At 45.2% G+C, this 12,155-nt stretch overlaps 1 long non-coding RNA gene across 1 annotated transcript in view; it reads right to left on the bottom strand.

Moving 5' to 3' along the window:
- Positions 1 to 532, bottom strand: part of LOC125942298 (uncharacterized) — a 41,508-nt gene extending 40,976 nt beyond the window's left edge. The window contains exon 1 of the long non-coding RNA XR_007464977.1: positions 470 to 532. This is a non-coding gene — a long non-coding RNA (uncharacterized LOC125942298). The remainder of the gene's footprint in view (positions 1 to 469) is intronic.
- Positions 533 to 12,155: the final 11,623 nt, after the last annotated feature.

The raw sequence follows: 12,155 nt of genomic DNA, 5'->3' as shown, positions 1-12,155 counted from the left end.
GTGGCTGGTAAGCGTCCATGCAACAGGCACGGCGGCACTGGCTGTTGTTGGGAAACTTCGAGACACTCTTTCGCGCAGTAATGCCATTTGTCTTATTAACAAGAATGCAGGTGATGATTAAATGAAATGCAGTAGCAAAGCTGTTCGACCATCTCGCGCAAAAACGCGATTTAACACGATCTGGCAGAACAGCTCACCATGCCAGGGTTTTCTAGCGTCCTCGTTTTTTCACGCATCATTCACTGAACCAGACTACTGGATGGTTCTGTACACGTACTAACGATCGTGACCGTGGCGTATACTCACAGGATCAGCTTGCCACGGCCCATTCCACGGGCCGGCTGCAATTTGACGCGGCCACGAGGCAAAATATGCGCGCAAGATAACTAACGGCAACACATCACGCAGCTGACAGCCCCAACCTTAAAAAATATTACATGCATATAGAGTGGAAAAATGGATTACTTACGCTGTAAGAAGGCACAGAATACGGACCGCTCCACAACGCGACCGGCCCCTAAAAACAGCCGCCATGAAAACAAACGGATGTGACATCATGGGTTATAGCGGACGTGACGTCATGGGTGAACGCAGACGTTTTGGGCACCTTTTTTGCTGCGAGTCACGGCCCGAAATAAACTCCTATTTCAATACAAAACGAGCGAGAATCCGCCAGCCTTCCCCGTATGTTGCGGTGCAGCGCATCTTCTTGGTCACCACAGCTCGGTGTCATTTGCGCAACCTTGCGCTTCTCGATCGAGTAGCCGTAGTTTTGCATGCCCATCGCTGCTGCAACTCGACACGATATACAAACACGATTGCGGTTTCCGTGGCTTGTATGCACGGTGCATGAGAGGCGCGGTGTTCTGGTGGCCATCCGCTCGATCCCAGAAATTGCAGCGTTTTTGCAATGGGTGAAAAGTTCGTGGCATAGCTGTCAGCAGTAGCGATTGCATTTAAGGGCAAATTGCAGTGCAAAGTGCGAGTCTGTCGCAACAGCCACGTTTATTAAGCGACATATGCAAATGATCAACCAAGCGTATCGCGCTGCCTCCACGTCGCGTCGTTTGCAGCCGTCGCTCGTACGTACGTGGTTTCACCTGCGGTTTCACCAACTAAGCAACCGCCTTGACAGTCAGCGATCTCTGTCTCGTCGCCTGTTGACGTCGCGCGCAAATCGTGCGACAAGGATGAATCGCGCCCATTTGCAAGCCAAGAATGCAGGCGACGCAAACAGCATGCAGTTAGCGGCGTCACGAGTTCATTATTGATGCTTTTAGCTTCGACGTTTCCGCATAGAATTAGTTGACATCTAGCGTGAACAGCCACAGGGCATTCTTGACGATGATGATGACCTTATCATCTTTGGCGCACACCCACTCACGGGGATCGCAAAAGTCACACAGATTTACGAGCCGACACGCGCGCGACGCGACAGAGTTCTCCAACGCACCAACACGTTGCTTCAAGCGAAAGTACTGAGATGCGTTGACACTACACATAATGAGAATATCCCAAAATCGTCGAGCCACAATAATCTGACATTTCCTCGTACACAGGTTGCATAAGGAAGGATTTTCAATGGATTATCACTGATTGTCAACGTTCAGCAAGTACCGTTTAGGTGTTCGCACCTAACAAAACTAGGCTTCCGTATTTGGTCTGGGGAACTCTATTGCTTTGACAAAAGGTTTTCGTAAAATCAGCTGCAAAGAAAGCGCCCTTTATAATTTTTTGCATGTCTTTCATCCATTCCGAATGTTCTTTAATGCAAACTCTTTATTAAAGCTAGCTGAAATGTACCTTGCTCTATTTTCTTTACTAGTTTAATGTTATTGTTTTGCGAGAGATCGGCTGTTTTCGGACGCCAGCGCACAACGGCGTGGTGCTGAAGAGTACAGCAAGGATTTCTGTATCAACTGTATGGTAGCGAAGAGTCATGTGACGCTGCGACACCACCAGATGGCGTCGGCTTTCGCGCATCACTCGATCCAGCAAAAGTAGGGACACAACAAACAACGGAGATGTACAAAAACAGAGTTCCCAGCAATGGTTCAAAAAGCTTCATGTTTGGAATACTTTGTATTTGTTTGTTTTCTCAAAAATTAAGGTAGGGCATTAGGCAAAAAAATAACAAGGGCTTGGTGGCACAACCCACCGTCCAGTTTCAAAGGGGGCGCTCATAGCATCCATCCATCTACTAAGTCCACTGAATAAAGAAAGGTAGTGACCATCATGGAGACCTCCATGGACCCACGGGTCGCCGCCGCGCTGAGCACATCGCCGCAAAGATGGGGTGGCCGAAGAAGAGCGTTCGAGCTGCTACACGGGCTGTTTCGAAAGCCGCCGAGTCAATAAGCTATCGAGTCAACGGAGCACCCTACAACTCTATCGAAACCCCGATGGCCTTTGAGCAACGGAAGCGGAAACAGCGCGAACATGCCCTCTCGTTCACCGTGTGGTCGTAATCATGATTAGAAAGAAAAATAAAATCAAACCAAAATGCTCTAAAAATGTATAAAGAATTTATTAAAATGTTTAAACAAAAACAAAAGAACATTTTGTGCTTTAAAGGATTTATTATTATTTAACTTTTGGTGACATTAAAACAAAAAGAAAGATCCGCAGCGCCACACAATTTTTGCGAGAAACGCCTGAACCACTGAACGGCCTTCCAAAAGTGCCGTGTAGCAGCGCCACAACTCCTTTGAGTCGATAGTTGTGGCGTTTCGAAGGCTGTCAAGCGCCGCCGAAGCGGCAGCGTAACGTCGGCGATTCGCAGAAGATCCGGAGTGACGAGCCCGCGAAACCGAGCTAAAGCGTTTGAGCGTCAAGATACTTTTATGACCGAGTGTTCGCTGCTCCTTGGGTTATCGATGATTCCGGGGTGCGTATTTCTATTTGCGCCCCCGTACAGCACTCGACCGCTGGCGCCGCGCTGCGCCGCTCGCGCGTACCACGTTTCTAGCCGCCGCCGTTGGAACGGAGGTACAGTGTAACGGAGGAGGCGTGGACGGAGAACACGCGGGGTTGGGGGTGACTAGCCTGCTGTTAGGGGATCGGTGGTATTCCTAAATAAACGCATCACTGTTTTGATGATCCAAATATAATCTCACTATCAGGGAGGGAGCAGTCTACCTGACTGGAGCAGTATTTTTTTTATTTGGGGTGTTGCTACGCTGCGCTCCGCAACACCCCAACGACCGCCGCTTCGCGTCGGCGCCCGGCACCACGGCTTCAGTCGGCAAGCATGCGAACCATATCATTGCGTTCGAGCGCCCTTGGCAAAGGCAACCACCTCAAAACGCGGTACGCGCGAGCGGCGCAGCGTGGCGCCAGCGGTCGAGCGCTGTACGGGGCGCAAATAGTAGACAGTTTTAGTTTAGCGTTAGCGTAATAGCGGGGTTACGGGAAATAGCGTTACCGTTCCGCAAACGAACTTTGCAGAAAGAGAGTTTTAGTATAGCGTGATAGCGTAGTTTACGTGCGGGACGCTATTCCAATACGCTTTGAATTTCGCATACACAGGGCACCTAATTCTATGTGTGTGTGCGTCCGGAAAGTGCGATAGGCAGCGCAATGGAAGCCAGGAGCGCGTTGTATTTTTACTTCACATGTCCGTCGATCTGCAACGAAACAGACAAGCAGTACAAGCTGTCTACCATAGCCTCCGACATCCTCCAATCTCAGAGGCCATATGCCGTCGTCGCGCCTATCTTCCGACTTTGGCGACAGATGGCGCTCGCATCTCAGAAAAAAAATTTCTCTAGTTAGGCTTAGGCGCGTTCGAAACGAGAAGTGATCTCGAAAATTCCTCAAGATTAGCCATAACACTCTCTCGGCGAAGCGGCATGAGACTAAGCAAAAGCCGTTTACGCAGTCATTTGCTACGAACGAAGTGAATTCTACAAAAACAACGCCAAATTCAGTTCGAAGCGGGCGACCGGGACCGCCGCCATGTTTTACGTACACTACGTACACCACGCTAACACGGTAACGTTAGAGTTTTAGCTTGTCCGGTAAACGGTATGGGTCGGTTAGCGTTCTGCGCATGCGCACTTCGATCCCGCTATTCCGGTACGCCCGCTATTCCGGTAACCACGCTAAACTAAAACTGTCTAGTAATACGCCGCCGGCAGACAGCAAGGAGATAACGCAAGCTGCTCGTTTTGCCGGACCGGAGATGTGACGAAAGGCAGGGGGGCGGCGACATCGACAACACAGACGCTCTTTTTGCGGCCAGTTTCAGTTTCAAGCAGCCTGCCAAGGGTACACTGTACCAAGGGGAACTAATTGTTCGCGTAGCTCCCACATGAACTCCCCTATTCAAAATTTGATCGTTGGGCTAGGTAGTGTCGAGGACGGCACCAAAGTACTCATTTGCTGTAGCCACCTAGTGTTAATAATTAGAAAGTTAATTAGCGTAACTTCGCTAATTACGCACTAAAGTGCGGAAATTGCTCTGGATCTGACGGCCGCCAATCCGTACACTCGAATGGTAAACATAACGTAACCAAGAGTTACATTTTTCTCATTTAAAAAATTTGGTGCAGCTAAAAAAAAAAACCCTGTATACCAGCAGGTGTTCCTCAAGGCTCAGTCCTGGGTCCACTTCTCTTTTACAGCGAAAGCTGTATATGGCTTGGCGAAACGAGAAACCGTTCATCCCATGTTTCGATAAACGTCTCTATTGGCTGCGCCGACAGTTACGTCGTTCTCTACGTCGCATCCAAGCGCGCACGCCATTGGTAGCGCCGTTGGTAACGCGTTCCCGCCACTGCCACGTTGACGTTGCTCTGCCCGCAACGCCTCCTCCTGAACTCGCCGTTGTCGCATGCGTTCGAAATCTCGAGTTAGCTCGACGTCGTGGATAGCAGCATCCGCCCGCCATTGGCGCTTGCGTTCCACTTCGCGATTTCAACGTGCACGTTTCGTCGCAGCCGAAGCCAAAGTGCCGCTCGAGAAACTCCCGCCGAAAGCGGGCGTCGGCCCCGGCGAACGCGTGCCCGCCATTGCCACGTTGACGCTGCTTTGCCCGCAACGCCACCTCCTCGGCTCGCCTTTGTCGCATGCGTTCGAAATCTCGAGTTAGCTCGGCGTCATGGTTAGCAGCATCCATCCGCCATTGGCGCTTGTGTTCCACTAGAAACACAAACATGTAACCAATAATTGAGAAACGCTTCAATACAGCTTCGGGATTAACCCACTTCTTTCTAAACACCGGGGCCGCACGTTTCAGCTTCGCTGGTTAACCATCTGTATACGGAGTGCTTGGGCGGTGTTTTTTAAATCTATATTAACGATCTTCTGAACTGCATTCTTTGTTGTTCCATAAAGCTATTCGCAGATGACTGTGTTCTCTACCGTAAAATTACTAATCCTTCCGATTTCCAAGAACTGCAGGGCGACCTTAACCGCATAACTGAGTGATGTTCTAATTGGTGCATGCAGCTAAATTCAAATAAATACAAGGCCGTGCGAATATCTCGGAACACTGTCATGCACACGTACTTTATTAATGGTGCACCTGTGACGTTAGTTACTTCTTACAAGTATCTCGGCCTTCACATATCAAATAACCTTTCTTAGCATTCGCATATTGACTATGTTGCTAATAACGCTAACCGTATGGTTGGTTACTTGCGCCGTAATTTTAGCTCTGCCCCTTCGTCCCTGAAGCTAACTCTTTACAAAACTTTAGTTCGCTCCAAATTGGAGTATGCTTCAGCCATTTGGGATCCAACTCAGTGTCTTCATTAGTTCCTACTCTAGAAAGTATTCGAAAGCGCAGTGCACGCTTTGTCTTATCTAATTATTCTCACCATGCAAGTATCTAATCAATGAAACGAACTCTTAACTTACCTTATCTTTCGTCACGCCGCAAATATTCCCGTCTTTCCCTTTTTCACAAAGTTTTTCATTTGAACCCCCTTTTAAAAGAAACCCTTCTTGCCCCTCCGTCTTATATTTCGTCCCGCACTGACCACAGCCTTAAAATCGGGGTGCCATTGTGCCGCACAAACCGGTACAGTGACTCATTCATCCCTAGGACAAGTACGGACGGGAATCGCCTTTCCGCATCAGTCGCACTCATCACCAACTCTACCAACTTCAAGACCGCTGTTCGAATGCCTTTTGTTAATATTTTGGTTAGTATTTTTGATGCATTATTTTTTGTTTTTAACTGCACTCCTTTCTGTAATGCCTTCGGGCCTGGAAAGTATGTGAAATAAATAAAAAGTTCACTGGCTGCAATTGGTAAATTGCAATATGTGTCGTAAATTAATTAACTATGAAGTTAATTAGTAATTTTTAATTAGTTGAATATGTGTCAATTTCTCGTACTAATGTCCGCCTCATCAATGATAGGAATTATGCTACCTGCCACAGGCACTTTCTAAACATTTCGTAAGACTTAAAAATGGACACCCTGTATGTTAAAAATGGCACTTACTGAGTAGGGTGGACATGGGGAAGGATAAATTAGAAGAGAGCATTGCAGCACGACTGACATCAAGAAGTAATGGCCCAACACGTGATCGCCACATCAGAGCGCGCGGTAGGTTTAATCCTGCCTTGCTGCAGGGTGCGGGGCAGCAGCTGAACGGGTGCGCACTGATTTGGAACTACTGCGAACGAAACACTATCGGCCAATATGTTGCCTCTCAGAGTCACGTGTTGACCCTATACTGCGAAGTAAAAAGCGAAGGAAATGGCTTGACGGTGAGTTCGCTTGCCAAGACTTGATGCCTCTTTCCGTAATTTATTTCTTCTTCCATGGGGGCAGGCTCTCTTCGGCCCCAGGGAGCCTGTGTGACTAAAACCCCTATATATAAAAAGTAGTGTCACGCTTTGAAGAATGCCGCCGCCTCCTCGCACACCCTGTCCGAGGCCGACGCCGCGTCGGTATTGGCCTAATGGCATCACGTGGACCGTCGAGCCCCCAGGCGCTGGCGGCGTTTGTTTACGATCACGCTCCATCGCCATTTTCACCTGAGAAGTGTCTACCGACTGGCGAGGAGCATGACGATAGCAACGAACACAGTCGGCGATCGTCGAATCTGATCATCGGTGAAAGATCTTCTGAGGTGGTTGCACCGTTGGGATATTGTACGAGTCAGGTCGCACATGCACGTCCCGTGAAAACGAAGGGCAAACGTGATCTGCGAGTTGACGGTCATAATTAACTTGTTCCGTGGGCTGTTTTCTGCCGTTCTCCGCTGCAAGTGTCGAATTTTCGCAGGATAGGACGTTGCGCATGTTCTCTCTGATGGCTCGTGTTCCGCACTGCCTTTGTGCTGCAGGCACTTCCAGTCCCTTTCAGATTTGGTTTGTTGCGTCATGAAAGAAGTATCAATGTGCAATATTATTTTTACTTAAGCAATGAAAATTGAAAGTTCTGGTCCTCAATGCGTCAATATACCATCACCATCTTCTTAAAAAGTTATCAATTATGCACTGTGTTCACCAAAAATTCTGTACATTCCTTTACTTTGAATCTCTCAACCAAACAAATAATGCAACATGTCTTTCCAGGTTGCGTTACTTCTGTAATGTGCTTAATTTGGTAATTTTTTTAAGAATCCAGCCTCTGCTAAAGAATTTTAAAGTAGAGCTCAAACTAAAGCAATGCCCAAACATGAGCGCTTCTCGTGGATTACGAGAGTTAACGAGGGCAGAGCTATTTGCTCCAAATTGTGTGCTGTTAATAGATGCAGAAAAAAACTTAACTTCGGCCAATATGTGCAATGTTGCCTTTTCAAAGTTTTACTTCTTCATATCATAGCAGGGATACTCCATGGTAATTAGTTTGAATTCATGCTATTGGCCAGCAGTCTGTGCCAAAATATTCTTAGAGCCATAGCCACAACACTTTTTTTTCATCTAACCAAATTGCGGATTTGGCAAAATCCAGGAAAGATGCTTCCAATTGAGCAGATAGGGGCTTCTACATTTTTTTTTGCAAAGAATTTTTTTTCTTGCAAAACTAACATTGATTTTGATGAGGGTAGCTGCAGGGGCTTAATGGTATGGCACCTTCTATTTTGTTGCTGTGCAAAAGAGCGAGAAATTTTATTTACAGAAAGGCAGAGAGGTCAGCCTGAGCTGTAACTTGCTCTGGCCTGCTACTCTACACTGGGGAAAAGGGACAGGGAGGAAAAGGGTAAATGAATGATGATGATGATGATAAGAGGAGGAGGTGTGTATTTGTACGCTGAACAACAGGGTCAACAGAGAGGCACATTTGACATACACACAGCGCTAACTTTCAACAATAGATTTATTTCCACTTCTGGCCACTATACATACCCTCAAAACGTCATACAACACGTGTCAAAGCTCGTTAAACATGAACTAAAAGGAAAAAAATACACGAACTACACGCATGCAGTTTTTTAGACACACAGATTTCCAGACATGTACAGGTTTAACACAAACAAGGATAATCAGGCTCTTTTGCTGATAATGAAATTGAAGGCTTGCTGATGCATGCGTCACCAAATGTTGTTATGTTTCTAGCTTCTATTATTAAGCATGTCATTTCGCAGCTGCTTTTACTCATAATACCTGTTTTCTTTAATCTAGGTTTGCTCTTTTATCTTTGGCAATGGCAAGAAAACTATCAGCAGCCACATTATTTACTTTGTTATTGTGTTCTTATAGCCTATCATTTATACATCTACCAGTTTGACCAATGTAGGACCGTCCACACCTGAGAGGAATGCAGTATACAACACACGTGGCACTATCAATGAATTTTTTTTAATCTTCTTTCTCGTGTGCAGTATCCACGATTCTTTCTACCCTTGTCCTCCTACACAGGCTCATCAATTTATTAGGCGCCGAAAAAATAATGTTGATGTCACTCCTTCCAGCAATCTCCTTTAATCTGTGGGAGAAACTATGTCTAGCTGTTGGTAGGGGATGACAGCAACTTTTCTTTTCTTTATGTCGGTGCTTGTACCATCCACCTGCTCGGAACCTTAATCCTGTGCATTCCTAAGCAGTCCTTCATGGCTCGGGTAACCAGCACCGCTTAAGTGTGAGACTTGCTGTCCGAAGCTATCGTACATTAGGCGCACAATAGCCATGTGACGGAGAGTTTAGATTCCTTAACATTAATTTTGTGCTCACCAATAACAAAACCTGCTGATGTTACGAACCTAGGGCAAATAACCCACTTTTACCATTTCATTTCGTGCATACAAAACTTGTGAAGAGGAGAATCGTGAAGATGTGTGTCAGTGAAGCGCTGAAGAAGTCATGCCAGCACCTAATGCACGATAGCTTTGGATAGCAAGTCTCACATTTAAGCGGCGCTGGTTATCGAAGCCACGTGGGAAAAGGTTCTGAGCAGGTGGATGGTACAAGCACTTACCTAAAGAAAAGGAAGGTAGCCATCATCCCCTCTTACATACATAGTTTCTACCATAGATTAAAGAAGATTGCTGGAAGGAGTGACATTAACATTGTTTTTTCGGCACCTAATAAATTGGTGAGCCTGTGTAGGAGGACAAGGGCAGAAAGAATCATCGATACTGCACACGAGAAAGAAGATAAAAACAAATTCATTGATAGTGTTGCATGTGTTGTATACTGCATTCCTCTCCGGTGTGGACGGTGCTACATCGGTCAAATTGGTAGATTTATAAACGATAGGCTACGAGAACACAATAACAAAGTAAATAACATGGCTGCTGATGGTTACCTCACCCTCCATTGCCAAAGATAAAAGTGCAAACCCAGATTAAAAAAAACAGTAATCATCAGCAGAAGCAGCTGTGAAATGAGATGCTCAATAATACAAGCTAGAAACAAATCAACATTTGGTGATGCATACGTCAGTAAGCCTTCAATTTCATTATCCTCAAAAGAGCTTGATTAGCATTGTTTACGTTAAATGTGTGCGTGTCTGTCAACCTGTGTGGGTAAAAAACTGCATGTGTATGGTTCCTGTTCTTTTTTTTTGTTTAATTCATGTTTATCGAGAATTTACACGTGTTGTATGACATTTGGAGGATATATATAGTGACGAGAACTGGAAATAAATCTGTAGTTGAAAGTTAGCGATGTGTGTGTGTGTGTCAAATGTGACCTTCTGTTATCCCGGTCGTTCAGCTTGCACTACAACAAAATAGAAGGATAACATTGATTTCATTGTCGTCAGGCGCAGCAAAATAAAATTTCTTCATCAAAATTAAAAGTGGTCACCAGGCATGTCTAGTTGAATTTCTGTGAACATACCCCACTGTATGTGGTGCAGATGTTGCCAGCTTAAAGGACTGCAAGAAGGCACTAGTTATGTTTTCTAGGGCAAGAAGGCAACAGAGTATGTTACTTAAGGCAAGTAGTCACAGGAGTCCTGGATCATAGAAGAGAATTTAGAGAATAAAAATTGGTCGGAACACTTATGTCACGCACTACTGAGTCATGAACAACAGCTGATCATTATCCGCGAAAAGCACCATCATTACGTTGTGCTTACACCAACCTAAAAGGCTGAAACCTGGCATGATAAAAATGAACATTGAGAATGACAAAAATTGATAGGTATCTTACTTAAAGATTGCAGTCGAAGATGATAAAGAACTAGGCACCATGATGAAATTAGGAAATCTTCAGGCATAGGATGGAGTCAGTTGACACAAGCCAGACAATTGTAGATTGCTGAGAAAGGCCTTCATCCCGCAGTGGACATAATGTGTGTGAAAGAGCATTGATGCTTTGTCTTCTCTTCCTGTTCAATATAATGTCTTCATACTGATCAGATCAAGCTGCATTGTAACGATGACTAAATTGATATATTTCTTGAAGTGCTGTGTCTTGTTCATTCATGTGTTCTTTAACACCTACAATGAGTGACATGAATTTTGCCATGAGCGGCCTGATGAAGACTAGCTTCTTGCCCAAACATTTGCTCTAGAGACAGCTGTCATTCAACAACTGTTGATCTGTTCTTAGAAGCGACAATTTTGCAATAAACCTTTCAACGAATTATGCACTATGATGACAAACTTGTTTCAGAAAACTTCAAAAGTGTACCTGTCCTTTTACTCACTTTTGCATCTAAGTAAACATCATGAACTTGCTGATGTCTCTGACTGCTGTACACTTATGATATAGGGTTAACAGTATTTGAAGCTTTGTACATTAAGGCAGGACAGCAGCACTTGCTGGATGGCTCATCATTTATCATTTATTCATCAAAATTTTACTTTAGGAGCTCACCGGCGTTTTCTTTAACTGTTGGTGTAGTCGTACACGCAACAGTACACAGTTCAACTCGTTTTTGGCCGCGATTCTGCGTCGTTCTTTCAAGGTGCCATGCTTTCGCCTGCACACGCTCGCACTCAGCAACGACTGATTAGTAGCGCTCCGTTTCGCAGGCGGCACCACTTGTTCAGCTCGAAGCTGCAGCTCTCGAGCCCTGTAGCTTGTACTACTATACAAAATAAAACCTATAATAAAACTTACCAAATACAGTATTAGAGTAGTGGCAGGTCAAAGGGCTCCTCAGCAATGCTTGTGTCCTTCCTGGGAGAACAAAATAAATGTAAAGCTTACACTGACAGCACCAAAACCACACAATCTTAAGTGCCACAGAACATGGGGAGTTCTAACTAGATACTGTCAGCCTGCTTAACCATCTGATGGACAATCAATGACAGAATGTACTTTCATGGAGCCTCTAATCTATGAAATTCATGCTGTCATAGAAACCTGCTAGCAGACAGATTCAAAATAGCATGTATGAAAACTCTCCGGAAAACTACATTTCCTAGCTACCACAGTCCACTCCTTGTGAAGTGTAAGAAGTGATGGTCTAAGCTACAATCAGAAGGTGGAAAATTCGGGATCCTTTCTGGTAAATAACTAACCATACCTCTACCTGTATTCAGCAATACAAAGGTGAATTGCAAGTACTATACTGATAAAGAAAGAACAGTTCAGAACTGCTGCCAAGCAAGCGCAATAAATAAATCATTTCGAATTTATCTTCATGTAAAACTATGCGTTAATTTTCTTTATATTACACTGAAGACTGTTCAGAAAAATATTGAAATCAGTGACCATTTGTTTCGAGATGTTTCGAGAAATTGTTTCAAGGAGCGTCTCTCCTTATCGCCCGCCAATTAGTTGATTGAAAACTTACG

The sequence above is a fragment of the Dermacentor silvarum genome, chromosome 1 (assembly GCF_013339745.2).
Source record: "Dermacentor silvarum isolate Dsil-2018 chromosome 1, BIME_Dsil_1.4, whole genome shotgun sequence".
Lineage (NCBI taxonomy): Eukaryota > Metazoa > Arthropoda > Arachnida > Ixodida > Ixodidae > Dermacentor > Dermacentor silvarum.
The sequence above is the reverse complement of the archived record's forward strand: the minus strand, read 5'-3'. Positions and strand labels throughout refer to the sequence as shown.